Below are 15704 nucleotides of genomic sequence, written 5' to 3'. Positions count from 1 at the left end.
ACTACTTAACCTAAACTATCCTAAGGACAAACACAAACACCCATGCCCGAGGGAGGACTCGAAAATCCGCCGGGACCAGCCGCACAGTCCATGACTGCAGCGCCTCAGACCGCTCGGCTAATCCCGCGCGGCAAACAGTCTCTGTCTGAGATTCAAAACATTGTCTGTTTTTTAATGTGTATAATAACTAATCTGTGTGAAGCGCAAACTTTGTGTATTATTTATATCAAAATATCTATGACAATTGTCTGAACCAAAATGTATTTATTGTAGAATCAGAACTGATTAAATGTATGTAAGCTACCAAGGCGGTCACTTGAAGTGCTAGTGTAAGCAAAACCGTGAAGAACTGAAATGGTGAAACTATGGTCAAATTATGCTTTGATACAAACAAATTCATGACCCCAAAAATCAATTGGTGAACGCTATCCGACTACGACAATGAAAACCAAGCTAAATAAGCAGCTAACCCAAGACGCGCAATTTAATAAATAGCAGGCACACCATCAATAACAGAAAGTCAGTGAACGTGAAAAACGCTTTTAAGCTGATATCTAAACTACCAAAGTGTAATAGAGGACAGCTTATGGTCTATCACTGTGCAATGGGGTCACTGTGCAATGGGGACTGATGCCCTTTAATGTCATTGCAATACTCAAATATGAAAAGAGAATAAGAGATAGTAGCCTAATTCTACTTAGAGTCTGTTGAATGATGTTGCAGTTCGAAGTATACCACCGTGTATAAACTGGCAGATAATTCTAGCCACATCGAGCTAACACTCTGTGTAATTTAGGACATATAACATGAACAAATACACTTTATACAATCACCGTCAACGTCGTTACGGGAAGACTCCACCCTACAACTTCAATTTAAAAAAAATGTAACGATAATTCATATCTTTGGAATGTTTACTCTTAGATTTCAAAACGATTTGGCTGTATTCGATTGCAAGTACGTCTGCGCAAGCATTTCTGCTCACTGATCAGCTCACCTCCTGCAAAATCCTGACCGGCAGCTTCCAGCACACTTCTCAGAGAGACACTTGAAGATCTGCACTGTTGATATCGATACTGACAACAGAATCTCATATTTGTGAAATATCAGTGAAGCCAAGTTTTCGAGTTATTGAAAGAAAAGTATTAAGAAATTAAAAGAGGTTGTTTAACAGACAACATACATCAACCTGTCCTTTGGGTAGCAGATTGAAAATGTGCTTTGGAGGGAGCAGGCAGACGATGTTAAAAATTGATTTGAAAACATCCTACAGAAATTAAGATTATCTAATACGTAAAAAAGTTATGATGATGATTTAAGGTTACCTCCAATGTTGAGCCCATATGCCTTACGTTATACAAAATTAAACCTTAAGGGAAGGTATTAGCTCAACAATGAGCTAAAAAACTGTAAATATTGATTTCCTCATCACAGTTTTAAATAAAAGTATTTGAATCAAAGTACAAAAAGTAACAAAATAGGCATTACTTAATTAAGTTTCATAAAAAATCATAATCATGACCACAAGGATGGCAATTTTTTCTTAAAAGTGTTAAGAGGTTAGAGTAAAACGATAATCACATCATAAATTCAGCAATAAAGTACGTTTTCAATTTAAGTATCACTAAAATACAGGGTGAACATTAATAAAAATGACAAACTAGGGGTTTCAAAGTTCTTATTTTTATTTTCTCTGTTATTTAATGAGCGGTTTATTACTGTGATTGCGTATTGTTATTAATTGAGTTTTATTTATGGTTTGGTTTAGCGATACCTTGTTACTGTTTGCTCTTTTTATTTAAGTTGAGTCCTTTTAATTATGTTTGAGGTAGTTATGAAGTCTATATTGCTTACTTTTCTACGTAAGTTAAAGAATACGGTAATACCATATGTGTTTCGCAGCAGCAGATCTTTTTGAGTCTCCTTGCTGGAACTTCTCCACCTGAAATCGCTAAAGATAGTATATCGTTCTACGGAAATCGATCGGTATGGCCAAGTGCTATGCTGTGTCCTGTGTATAGAATGTGGCGTCCAACTTTATTTCATTAAATTATTTAGGTCTTCGGAGAAATATTCTCGACGAATCCCAAAACCGTGTAAAACTGCAGCTTCGCACCATCAAACCACACAACACTTGCGTCTTTATAATCACTGAATGTTTCTTTTGAAATGATTAAGGGCCGTGAATTCAACACACCTGATACTCCTTTTGTGCTTTCATAAATATTTATTTTCTTCAATACCATAAAACGTAGATTACTGCCTTACTGGCGGCTTCCAACAATCTCCTCTCAATTCTAAATAGAACATCTCTCATCCAATGTCCAACATGGAATAATTATCTCTTTGCCCTAGCTTAATACGGTCTGTATATCTTTGTTATCGAGTTCGTACGGAGATGCTTAAATTGCACAGAGTATTTATTTCTCGCGCAGGTATTTTACATCTTTGTCGTATTCATATTCTGTAGCACTATATTTACTGGTCTTGCATTTCAGGACGCTCCTAAGGTCGCATTCAAATATGGTTCAAATGGCTCTGAGCACTATGGGACTTGACTACCGTGGTCATCAGTCCCCTAGAACGTAGAACTACTGAAACCCAACTAACCTAAGGACACCATACCCATTCATGCCCGAGGCAGGATTCGACCCTGCGACCGTAGCAGTCGCGCGGTTCCGGACTGCGCGCCAAGAACCGCTAGACCACCGCGGCTGGCTAAGGTCGCATTCCTAACTGAAAATGGATGAAGAAGGGTCCTATGAATAACTTTCCAGACCTCGACGATGTGCGTGCAACGATTCCACGTGAGATCGGAGACCAGACGCTAAATACAGGTTGTATCAAAACGAATTATCCGATTTGACTCGTCTATATTTCTGAAACTAACAAATATACAAAATTAACTTTGTATTTTGATGACCGGGAAACTCAACAAGTTTTTTTTTTCACAGGTGTTCAGTATGCCTCCATTGAGATGCACGGCATATGTCAATGTGGTATTCAAATTGTTCCCAGACTGCAGCGAGCGTGTCTTGAGTTACAGCTTCCACAGCTCCTGTTACACGATTTCTCAGTTCATTCATTGTTGGTGGTAATGGAGGCACATAAACAGATTCTTTTACAAACCCCCACAAGAAATAATCACATACAATCAGGTCCGATGACCTTGGAGGCCAGTAATGTAAGGCTGAATCATTTGGTCCAGTGCGACCGATCCATCGTTCAGTAATCCTTTGATTTAAAAATTCTCGCATCCCAGTGTGGTCCCTACAATGCTTCCAACTTCATGTGGTTGACCTTTTACCTCATATTCTCACATTATGACGGTTCACTTTTCCATTTAAATGAAATATTGCCTCGTGACTAAATACTAAGCGTGGAAGAAAGCTGTCATCCTCCATCTTGCCAAGAACGACATTACAGGACTCCGGACGTCGTTCATGAAGAGCTTCCAGTAGCTGAATTTTGTATGGTTGCATATGTAGACGTCGACGGAGCACATGCCTGACGGACATCGGGGCCATGTTGAGCTGTCGAGCAGCACGAGAAACAGATTTCTACGGACTCCTTGTGAAACTACGGTGGTGCGTTCGACGTCTGTGTCAGTACTCTAGGACGGCCCGACGATTTGCCTTTAAACAAACAGCCTGTTTCTCGGAATTGTTCATGCCATTGCCAAATGCTCTGTGCTATAGGAGGATCCACACCATACCTAGTACGAAAATCACGCTCAACAGTTATTACTGACCCGCACATACGTATCTCAAATAACATAACACTTATGATTTTTTCTTAAATCTGATGATTCTTTTTGATACACCCTGTATTTTTGCAAATCATAATTCGGCGCAAACAAATTACTAACAATCGCCCGTAACGGGATCCCATCTTTATAGACCTTCGGCAGTCCGTATAACCTAGATGGAACGGCGCACCACGACGAAATTTTCTTAACGATGTCCTCAGGTAATGAGGTTCTCTTCAAAAGTAAAGCCGTCCCAGACCACAATACAGAGTTTCATTGCACAACGGATGTTCACAATGGCCTCCAGGGGATTGTAGGTGAGAAGTATAGTAGCGGTTGTCATGTAGGATAGACATGGGATTGTAGGTGATAGGGATATCAGCGGTTGTCGTGTAGGATGCACATGGGATTGTAGGTGATAGGGATATCAGCGGTTTATGTAGGATACACATGGGATTTTAGGTGATAGGGATGTCAGCGGTTGTTTTGTACGATACACGTGATTGTACTTTGGCTTACAACACATTGACAGGCCATTTACCAGGAGCTTGTACTAGGGTTCGTCTCAACATCCTGTAGAACCGGGCCTTCCAAATCTGGTATATGCACAGTCCGCCGCCTCTTTGCACGTTCGTCTGTCTGAAAGGACCCATTATCTCAAAAACGTCCAATAAGGGTCTGATTGTTGTGGTTGGTGTCTGGGAGGGTACATATTTTGGTGTAGCCGTGCTACCTATCGACCGATTCCATCTGTTTGTCCGTACACAAACACCATCTCGGTTTCGCATTCTTGTCGGGTCTTCAGCCGGATCAAACTGTCATCCGTACAATACAGATTATGTGAATAGGATTGCTATTAGTAGGCAGTTCTCTAAATTTCAGCGGGAAATGATACTTGTCGACGGACTGTGACAAATCTGGCAAGTCAAGAATGTGGATGCAGTCACGGTTTCGGTATCGGAAAAAGGTTTAAATTTTGCCCCACGCTCTCGAATTGTTTCCGCCGTGGAATTCATTTCTTTCGATGAGTAAGCAGTGTCACGTCTTCCGGAAGAAAGGTCGGAAGAGATCAGACAGGATGTTTCTGACCTTTTGCGTCGGGGTCAGCCTCCACAGAGTAGCATTTCCTCGGCTGAACGGGCAGCTATTTGGTCTATTAGAGAGGACCCTGAATTATTAGTTTTATCAGCAGACAAAGGCATATTTCAAAGTCCATGGATATTATTCAGCATTTAAAGTTACTTCGTCTTGGTCCCTCTGATTTACCCCATTTACTTTCCAGTTTCGATGTAGTGTCTCTTTTTACTCGGGACCCTCTTGAAATGTCATTTATTTTAATTAATGAAAAACTTGATATGAAAAGGACGGAGCTCTACCGTCATGTTTTGACATCCACCTACTTTATAATCAGTGGCAAATATTTTGAACAGATTGACTGTGTGGTTATGGGGAGTCCTTTGTCGCCCATAGTCGCTAATATTTTTGTGGGGTGCTTTGAGGATATAGCCCTGAAAACATCTCTTTCAAGCCTACTTGGTTTTTGAGGTGTGCTGACGATATGTTTCCAAAAACATCCTCTCAGAAAGTTTGATAACAGCACACACTCCGCTGAAGAGTGAAAATCTCATTCTGGAAACATCCCCCAGGCTGTGGCAAAGGCATGTCTCCGCAATATCCTTTCTTCCGGGAGTACTGGTTCTGCAAGGCTCTCAGGAGAACTTCTGTGGAGTTTGGAAGGAAGGAGACGAGGTACTGACAGAACTGAAGCTGTGAGTTGTGTTTGGGTAGCTCAGATTGTAGAGCACTTGCCCGCGAAAGTCAGAGTTCGAGTCTCGGTCCATTACACAGTTTTAATCTGCCCGGAAGTTTCATAACAGCGCACACTCCGGTGCACAGTGAAAATCTAATTCTGGATTCTATGCACCAGTTATTGTACCATTTTAATTGTCTTCATCCTAACATTAAATTCACGATGGAGACAGAAAAGGAGGCAAGTTATCCTTTTTGCATGTAACGGAATTCTTGATCACAGAGTTTATAGGAAACCGACACATACTGATAATAGTTACATACTACCGGCTGTCATCCACCGTTTCAACATAGAGGTGTCCTAAGGACCTTGGTCAAACGAGCGTAGACTATCACGGATTTTGAGAATTTACGCCGAGAGCTGCAACATCTTAAGGATGTGTTTAATTATAATGAGTATAAAGACAGACTGATTCGACGTGCATTTGAGTTTTGACCTTTAGCTAAATCAGCTAAAGACACTTTTAGTTTTGTGGTTTTTCCTCCATATGCTTGGAGCGTGCCTGCAGAGATAGACAGGGTTTTGAAAAAACATGAAATCGGATGTATATTCCGTCCTCCAGCTAAGACTAGAGCACTTTTTGACTCTCTTATGGATGATTTAGGTTTCACGAAGCCTGGCGTTTACAAAATACCACGAGAGTGCGGTAAAATATACTTTGGCCAAACTTTTCGTACCGTCAATGACAGCTGTGTTGAAAAAGAATCGCCTTACGCGATTATTACAACTTGAGAAATATGCGGTGGCAGTATTCACCACTGCAGGTGCTGCAAATCTTCTATCATCAGGGGGCAGCAGCAACAATTCAGCGCTTGCACTTTACTTTAGCGAAGCGGTTTCGTATTTTCGCTGCTTGTAAAGGTTGTGATTTGAATCAGTTATTGGCGAGAACGGCTTAACTTTTCTCATCTGATGATAGCTGCCAGGTGGACCGCGGCAATATTGTGCGCAGACGGCAGTTTGATTCGTCTGAAAACCCGACAGGAATTTGAGCTGCTGATAAGCCAGGGAAGTCTACACAGTGACACCATGCCGGTTGCTTTCCGACATGAATACCGCACCATTCTGCTCCTAACATGACACCTACGATGGCAACGATCCGTTTCCGGACATACATTCATAGGATCTTTTTTCTTCATTTCCAGTCAGGAATCCGTCCCTGCAGTTTGTCGGTTTTTACTAATGTTCTCCCTTTATGCATGTGAGGCCAATTCTTGTGGTGTCTCGAGTTTGAAAATTATTTTAGTTTCTTCTAATTAAATGCTTTTATTGTTTTCTTTGAATAAATCTAAGTATTGTTTGGAAACTGTTCAGAAAACATTGCAGGGGTTCTAAGTAGAGCGCTTTTGTTCACCACGTAAATTACAGTACAGTTCTTAGCTACAGATATGTAATAATAATGAATTGAGCCTTGCATCTTAATTACTGCGACTGCGTGACGTAAATGCTATTATAAACAATGACCAAGAATAAAATTATCTCATAACGATAACTGTCCGTAACTACGTTACGTAAAGTACCTGTTTTCGCACAACAAATTCAACTATGCCACGGTAAATGACTATTATTGTAGATATTTCTCACTATCAGATAAGAGAAATCAGAGCTCGCACGGAAAGATTTAGGTGTTCTTTTTTTCCACGCGCCATTCAAGAGTGGAATGGTACAGAAGTAATATGAAAATGGTTCGATGAACCGTCTGCCAGGCACTTAAGTGTTAATTGCAGAGTAGCCATGTAGATGTCGATGTAGATAGTGGTTTAACAGTACATAGTCCCACACAACTTTCCTTTATAACGTTATCTGAAATTATGTCTTTGTTGGTGCGCAGCTAGGCCAGCTGAAAAATCACTCATTTATTGTACACATACTTGTTTTGATATAAATAAAATCTCCTCCAGGTCCACAGACTCCTGCGAAATAGAAACGTTACACTAGTAGCACAAGCCGTTGCGCTACTGTAAGGAAAAGTATCAAAATTCAAACTTTAAGCGTAATGCCGCCAATCTTGTAGCTCCTGTGATGCTACGTCTCGACTACCCAGCGTGTTAGAATTGCTGTAAAATGTCCGTTATTTGACACAAGGCTATACAACCACGAAATGAAAGCATTGCATAACATTTTAAGCAAACATCTGTTTCACTGTTAATACATTCCACAGTTGTATCGACCTGGAAGGCTCAGAGAGATCTTATGACGGCGATGGAGTCAGAGAAAGAGCGCCAGAGAAAGAATATCAAGGAGAGAGACTTACCACAATGACGCTTATATATGTTTATACTAAATATTAGGGGTCACAGCTATAAACATACTGTTTCGTAGTACATTATCTCAAATCTCAGTTGTCACTCATTTTCTCGAAAGTAACATGTCGTAGATTTAACATCTCATATTACACGTCCTTTGGTTTTCTTTTTCACCAGTTATTACTTTACAGCTAGTTTCTTTTAAAGTCACTCAGTTCATTAATTCGCAACAAATATAAAACTTTTCATGACAAATAAGTATGGGGACGCAATATTGGCCCCTTGAATGGCCATGTGTACATTCGAATATTGTCTGTAATGGGTATTGCACTAGCGTTCCTGCTTCTTATAACACACGGATCACATAAATAGCATCTCACGGTTTGGGTTCACATTCACTAACATTTCATGCTACTATCGTTATTCACAGACTTTTACACATAACATCTAAGTAGCTCGTTAGTTAATGTTCAGCTTATGCAAATTTGCATGAAGTTTCATCATATCCGCCTTCTTACAGGTGTAAGTTGCCTGTTTGTATGTTGGCAGCGCTGTAGACTGTGTTAATATCGCTGACAGCACTCTGCGCCCTTGGCAAGAGAGTCTGTGGTTGGACGGACTGGCAGTTAGCGAGTGGATAGAGAAGTGTATTTACATGCCTTTTTTTCTTACTGGAGACTCTGTGTTGGTAGGAGATGCATTGTTAAGCGAGACCGAAAGGAAATTTATGAGGATGGTTGTTGGTAACGTTTGGGCAGTGGAATTATTGACAACTATATAACTATCGGAACTGGCTGTCATATGAATAAGGTAAAATTTTCTAAATACATTGTTTTCTCTTCAACAAAATCTTTCTCTTGATAACCATATGCCTCCTACTAATTAGGGTCTATAGTAGTTAGAATCTTTTTATTTAGCTGGCTGTAGTCGCTGCTTGCTGTAATTGCTGTAGCTCGTGGTATGAAGATTTTATGTGAGGTAAGTGACTTATAAAAAAAGGAGGTTCGTGTTTGAAATGGGTTTAGGCAATTGACAGAGCTAGAGGTAGATTCGGATTTGTTTAATTTCATATTTTTGGGATTTTTATTAGTGTTTGGAGTTCTTGTAATTCAGGACCATTCTTTTGTGTTAATTATTGGAAGTCATTTTGTCACTGTATAATAGTCAGATTGCGTTGGCTTGTATATTGTGGGTAATAAATGAATAGGTTAAGCTTGAGTTGTCTTTGTCAGAGAAAATTCTGAAAGTCAGTGTTTGAACGATAAAAATAAGTAAAGACTCAGTAGTTTTACTTGTCGACCCTTAGCCGAGGATACTTCACTGGAATCTTCTGATTTCCTAGTAGTTTGAATAGTTAGCACATGGTAGAAATTAGTTATTGTTTACTGCTAGTGCGAAACTGTATGCATGATATTTCCTTTGTGGTTGTAGTTTCTTATTGTTGTACTGTATTGTCATGAGCAAAGTAGTTCTGGTATGTATGTGGATTAGCACTAAGTATCTCGCAGTAGCTTTTGCAACTAATTATATATTTATTATTTTCAGAGCTATTTTAGTGCCTCTTTTTATTTGCGTTTTTCAAATTGTTTTTTGTGTATTATTGTGTAAAATAGGGTGATAGTCATGGTGAATGAAAAGCCTAACACTAGACTGCAAAGCAAATTGAGAAATGCCAGTGATGAACATAGCTTGTTAGCACCACCTTGTAACGTACTGACAAATGTTAAAGACAATAATTTGGCAATAGTGCGTAGTGACATGGAACAGACAGTAAATAACGGGGTAGAAATTGAAACAGTAAGTGAACAGGGAACTATTGTCGATCGATCGGTCGGTAACAGTTCGCCTTAGGAATGCGAAATAACAGAACAAAATCTTGCAAATACCATAGATTTAGGTTTTGTATCAATACACTTTTCTCAATTAAGTCAAGATACACTCTCTGCTTTTCCAAATACGAATACTGCCGGTGGAAACGCATTGACGAAAATCACAAAGGAACTTGTCTGAGTCACTAATAACTCTTATTGCAATTAATTCCAAAATTTGATCAAACAGAGAAACAAACACAGCAACGACTTCAAAACTTAGACGCCCTGGAACAAAATCAGAATGAAACATAGCAAAAACTTCAAAGTTACACGTAATTGACGAAATTAAACAAACACTTGACAAACACAGGAAGATTTAACCGCTGAGATACACGAAATCGAATCGAAATATCAAAACATTTCTGAAGACGTAAAAACACAAATTTGAGAGCATTTTCAGCCTATTTTTTCGTTGCATGAAGACACATTACAGAACCATGAAGCAGCAATAAAAGAACTTCAGACGATTATACACGAAAATTACGAACCTTTGCAGTCTAAAATTGAATCTGTTGCATCTATCGATACGGTCGCGCAACTTATAAAAAATCAGGAACACTTAAAGGACACAGTAGATATGGTTATGACACAAACAGACACTCTGAAAGTTGGGTCAGAAAAACACACGGAGGAAATCAGCACATGATCGGAAAAAGTAGCCGAACTTTCGGCTAGTTAACAAATTTATTTACGAACGTAGAATGATACAATACAGGTAGCCTTTACTGACACAGAGGAGTACGAAGAAATTAGGAAATTTAAATGGAGTCAGAAACAAATTAACACACAACACAAAAGAGAAATACGCGAAGTACAAGAACAGTTGGCACAGGTGACACAAGAATTACATATTTAAGAGGATACGGGAAGAGGGATTTAGGAATACAGAAAAGTCACACAGTAATAATACATGGTATTTCCGAGATCTTGAAAGTAGTCGGCAGGGTGCACCGAGCCTTGAGATGGAACCGTAGACGAGACGTAACAATGACACGATGACTTTGACTATAAGCCCTTCATCACAATACATAAATTTAAAACATTCAAGAATGTCTACTAATGACATACATCCACAAGCTGATCTTCATAAATTTTTTCATTTCTTCCTCCTAACTGGTCATTAGAGCATAGATTAGAATTTATGTGTGGGTATTTAGCTGTAAAAATTCGATCGGTTATTCGCGACTGTCACAGCGAAGGAGATTTTTATCATGCCTTACTTTCTGCATATCGGTCTCAGGCTATCCAAGATCGAGTAAAACACAAAATTACAATGATGAAACATTTCGAACAGGCTGAATTTTCCAGCCCTGTAAAATATTTTGAAGATATGTCACACAAGAGTCATTATTTGTTAAACCCATACACCCCTCGGAATTTATTCACCTTTGCTTGATTAAATTTTCTGAATACTTAAGACGTTATTTTGGCTAGACGGTGTTAAGATGATATCGAAGCTTTTCAAGGAGTTCTGCAAGTACTGGAAATCGACACGAACAATCGCATGATGCGAAACCAGGAAAAAACAACAATTAAAGGTCACACCCATCACAATTTCGTGAAAACAGAAACAATAACTGTACACGATAAGGCTACCGTTATAACGCAAATCGTTACCACAACAGATACCGCCCGTAAGACAACCATTGGCAGAATAACAATAATTACAGAGAAAGATCACATTTCCGTCGTAATGACTATGACAGAAACAAGTGTAGAAATAGACAATATGGGAACCAGAATAATTATTATCAAGGGAGACAAAATGAATTCAGGCGCAACAGTCCACCTCGTAATTACGATTCTGTTAGAAATTCTCCACCACTTAATCGACAAGAAAGAAATTACAGAAATCACCAACAAGACGACAGGCGCTATAGTCATGACAACAGACCTGAATTTAATCGGAACTGGCGTGATTCAAATAGGGCACGGCCCTCTCGACAAGTTGAAATTGTAGAAATGAGACGTCCAAATCCCAGTAACGACGCGCGACAACGGAGATAATAGGCAATGACTGATATCGCAGGCAGCCACGAAACGTACCTATGAAGTTGACGACATAATTACCATGACCATCAGTTAGGTGAAAATGGGAGACATTTGGGACTTTTTTCTCCTGGGACATGACATAAAACAAAATAATATTGCATATCCTGTAATTCACATCACAACAAATGACATTAAATTTACGGCATTACTTGGCTCCGACAGTCCTGTTTTGTTAATTAGTGAAACAGCTTTCAGTAAATGCAACAAATCGAGCAATTGCCCCACACGTAAGATTACATTACAAGATGCAATTTTTGGAAAAAGTGTAGATGTGCACAAACATACTAACTTAGTATTCTTTTGTCAAAGCCACAATTTATTATGAATTTTCTTATTGTTCCATTGTTATCGACGGAGATTATATTAGGTGTAAATTTTCTGAATGTGTATAATGCAATTTTAATCTTTCACGACGCTGAAATGAGTTTAGAGAAAGAAAGTAAGTAAATAGCTTTGAAATTTGAAGATTGGCTTTCAAACCATGGCGAGAACATCAATCAGCTTTACCTTTTGTCAGATAACAGTTTGGAACTTTCGACGGAATTTGACACTAATAATCATTTTGCAAGTACTGACAGATATGATATTGATGACTTATTAAACACTAACGTTTTAATTCAGAAAAAATTGAAACAATTGAGAACTGTAATGACACTGATAGGCAGGACCTACTTGACATCTTACAATCAGATTCCACAGTTTTTACTCACAAAACAGGAACAGTTAAAGGATTTCAGCACACATTTCGTATTCGTAAACACACAAAATTTTGCGTCAGACCATACGTAATTCCGACACGTAATAGAGACCGTGTTAGAACGGAATTTGAATCAATGCTTGACGAGGGCATTGTTGAACCAGCGGTAAGCCAATGCGGTAATCCATTACATGTTGTTGAGAAGAAAAACGGATGGAACAGGCTTGTCTTAGAGTCCAAATAAATACCATAATCATTCCTGAAACAGACAGGCTGGAAACGTTGGAAGAATTTCTTCAAAATTTCAATGGCGTAAAAGTGTTGTGTTATATTGATTTCAGATCCAGCTTTTATCAAACTGAACTTCTTCCAGAACATAGAAAATATATGTATTTTCTTTGTTTCGGCGTTTGTTGTCAATTTCGGAAACTTTTGGTTTGAAAATTTCTTCGGCAGCATTCATTCGTGGGCTACATTCCATATCACCTGAGGTTTTAAAACGACACGTCACCTCGTACGTGGACGTTATTTTAATAGCAGAAGCCTCTTGAGAACAGTTTGTTAATCAGTTTGTTATCTATTTTTGCTGAATCTGGAATTACAGTTATCTTGGAAAAATCTGAATTAGGTAGGACAAAGGCAAAGTTTTTGGGTCACATTATTTCTTCTGAGGGCACTCAGCCGGATTCTGAAAAGTTGGAAGCGATCAGAGCTGTTCCTGTTCCATCCACAAAAAGACAAGTTCGCCGTTTTCTAGGTCTCGTGAATTTCTACCGTCGGTTCCTAAGTATGCAAATTCTAGTAGTTCCAAAACTTTGTTGTCTCACTGGCAAAAACACCATTTGCAACTGGGACGAACAGGCACAGTTGGAATTTGTTTTCTTTGAAAGAAGCGCTACTTAACGCTCAGTCTTAGCTTACCCAGATCTGCACATGATTTCTGTCTTAGTACGGATCTTCTAAGGTTGGTCTTGATGCCCATTTCTTTCAAAAAGTTCCAGAAAATGTCGTTACTGTTCAGAAAACCATCGTTTTTGTTAGTATTCTGCTAAAAAAATCCGAGAAAAATTATTCCGTCACTGAATTGGAAGCTTTGGCTACCGTTTGGGCTTTCGAAAAATTTGATTTCTGTATTTGTGGCAAACATATAAAATATTGTAGTGATCATCGAGCATTGCAGTTTCTTATGTCTTAAAAACTAAATCATATCAGGTTGAAACGATGGGCATTGTTTCACAAGGATTCCGTTTGACAATAGTCGACATTCTTGGCACGGAAAACATTGTTGCGGACGCACTTTCACGTGCTCCGGCTGGCCTGAAGAAAAACAGCACAGAAGCTAATCTAGAGAAAATTTCAGTATTATTTACATTCAATAAGTAGCTTTTGGGAACTTCGTCACTGCATCTTTAAAGGACATTACTCATAAGCAAAACAAGGATCCAATTTTGAAAGATATTAAAAGTAAATGGCATGAAAAGACACACACGCAGATTCGTCACTATTATCTCGTTACAAATAACATACTCTTCAATCTTTGCTTGGTTGATGACAAGCTATGGGTACTTTTGTATTCCTGACGATTTTGTTAAGAAGCGATGATTGGGTGTTGTGTGATGTCCTTAGGTTAGTTAGGTTTAAGTAGTTCCAAGTTCTATGGGACTGATGACCATACCTGTTGAGTCGCATAGTGCTCAGAACCATTTGAAACATTTGTTAAGAAGCTTATCTGGTATACTGATTTCAGCTAAGCTCATTTTGCTACACGAAAATGTTATCATATTCTCCGGACGACTTGTTATTTTAACAACATGGAAAAGGGAATTAGGAGAGTTTTGTCTGTTTGCAAACTTTCTCAAAAAGCTAAACCGTCTACCATCTCAAATGGTTCAAATGGCTCTGAGCACTATGGGACGTAACATCTGAGGTCATTAGTCCCCTAGAACTTAGAACTACTTAAACCTAACTAACATAAGGACATCACACACATCCATGCCCGAGGCAGGATTCGAACCTGCGGCCATAGCGGTCGCGCGGTTCCAAACTTAAGCGCCTAGAACCGCTCAGTCACACCGGCCGGCCTACCATCTCACATCGTGCTCCATTGTTTCCTATTATTCCTACTATATTAAAAGAATTAGCTGCTTTTGATCTTCTGGGACACTTTGTTAAAACATTGAATGGATTTTTGTACGTTCTCGTCGCTGTTGAAATTACTTCAAAATTTGTATCTTTCATACCATTATGCAAAGCCACTGAAATTTCTTTATCCAACGAGTTTGTTAAAAATTTCTTACGTGAGGGTGGACACGTTGACAAAGTCATTTCAGATAACAGGCCACAATGCAGACCTGCTATTTGGCTGCGCATGCTTCGGAATCGTAAAATCAAACCTGATTTTATTTCGTTGTACTCTCCACATTGTAACCCGCTGAAAGCATTGTGAAAGAAATTAGTAAGCTTTGCAGTCTTTGTTGTCACAGGAAGCATCAGTATTGGGACAGATACTTACACTTATTTCAAAATGTACTTAGTGAAATGCCTCATGACTCCTTTGCCTTACCAACTATTCTTGTACTGAAGAATGAGGAACCACCGAACAGAATTAGAGAGCTTGTACCTTTTCGGAGTACAGGTAAGCTTCGACATAAGACATAATTGATTGACTATTAAGAATATGAATTCTGCTGCAGACAAAAGTAGAAAACTACACTGTAAGACAAATGCAAAGAAAGTACATATTGGACAAAAAGTTCTCTTTAAAGCCCATTCATTGTCACATAAGAAGAAAAAGTTCTCCTTAAAGCCCATTCATTGTCACATAAGAAGAAACATTTGAGTCACAAATTCTTTCTGATTTACGGCGGACCTTACAGGATCTGACCTATACGGCGTGATAATTGCGTCGAAGTTGAAACTCTGCGTACTAAGAAAAGTAAATTGTTACATCACATTTTTCATGCACAACTGTTTATTAAGAAATATCTTGCTTTCTGACTTAGTGTTTGCTGTAAAAAAATTTCGCTTTAAGTTACTATTGCGCTTTGTCACATTTAGAAACTGTTAGCATGCAGCAATGTTTTGAAGTCAACTATCCAGTCAAGAACCGATGGAACATATTACAACAGTAATTTTACGATTACACTTTTATAGGGAACAGACGACACAGTCTTACTGGATGTATATTTTCGCTTGTCAGTTGCGCGATAACGTCACAACTATAATGCTCACATTCATGGAACGTATATTGCTAGTGAGGTTTACTGCAACATTTTGGTTT

This window comes from Schistocerca piceifrons, chromosome 8 (genome assembly GCF_021461385.2).
Source record: "Schistocerca piceifrons isolate TAMUIC-IGC-003096 chromosome 8, iqSchPice1.1, whole genome shotgun sequence".
Classification (NCBI taxonomy): domain Eukaryota; kingdom Metazoa; phylum Arthropoda; class Insecta; order Orthoptera; family Acrididae; genus Schistocerca; species Schistocerca piceifrons.
Note: the sequence above shows the minus strand (reverse complement) of the source record.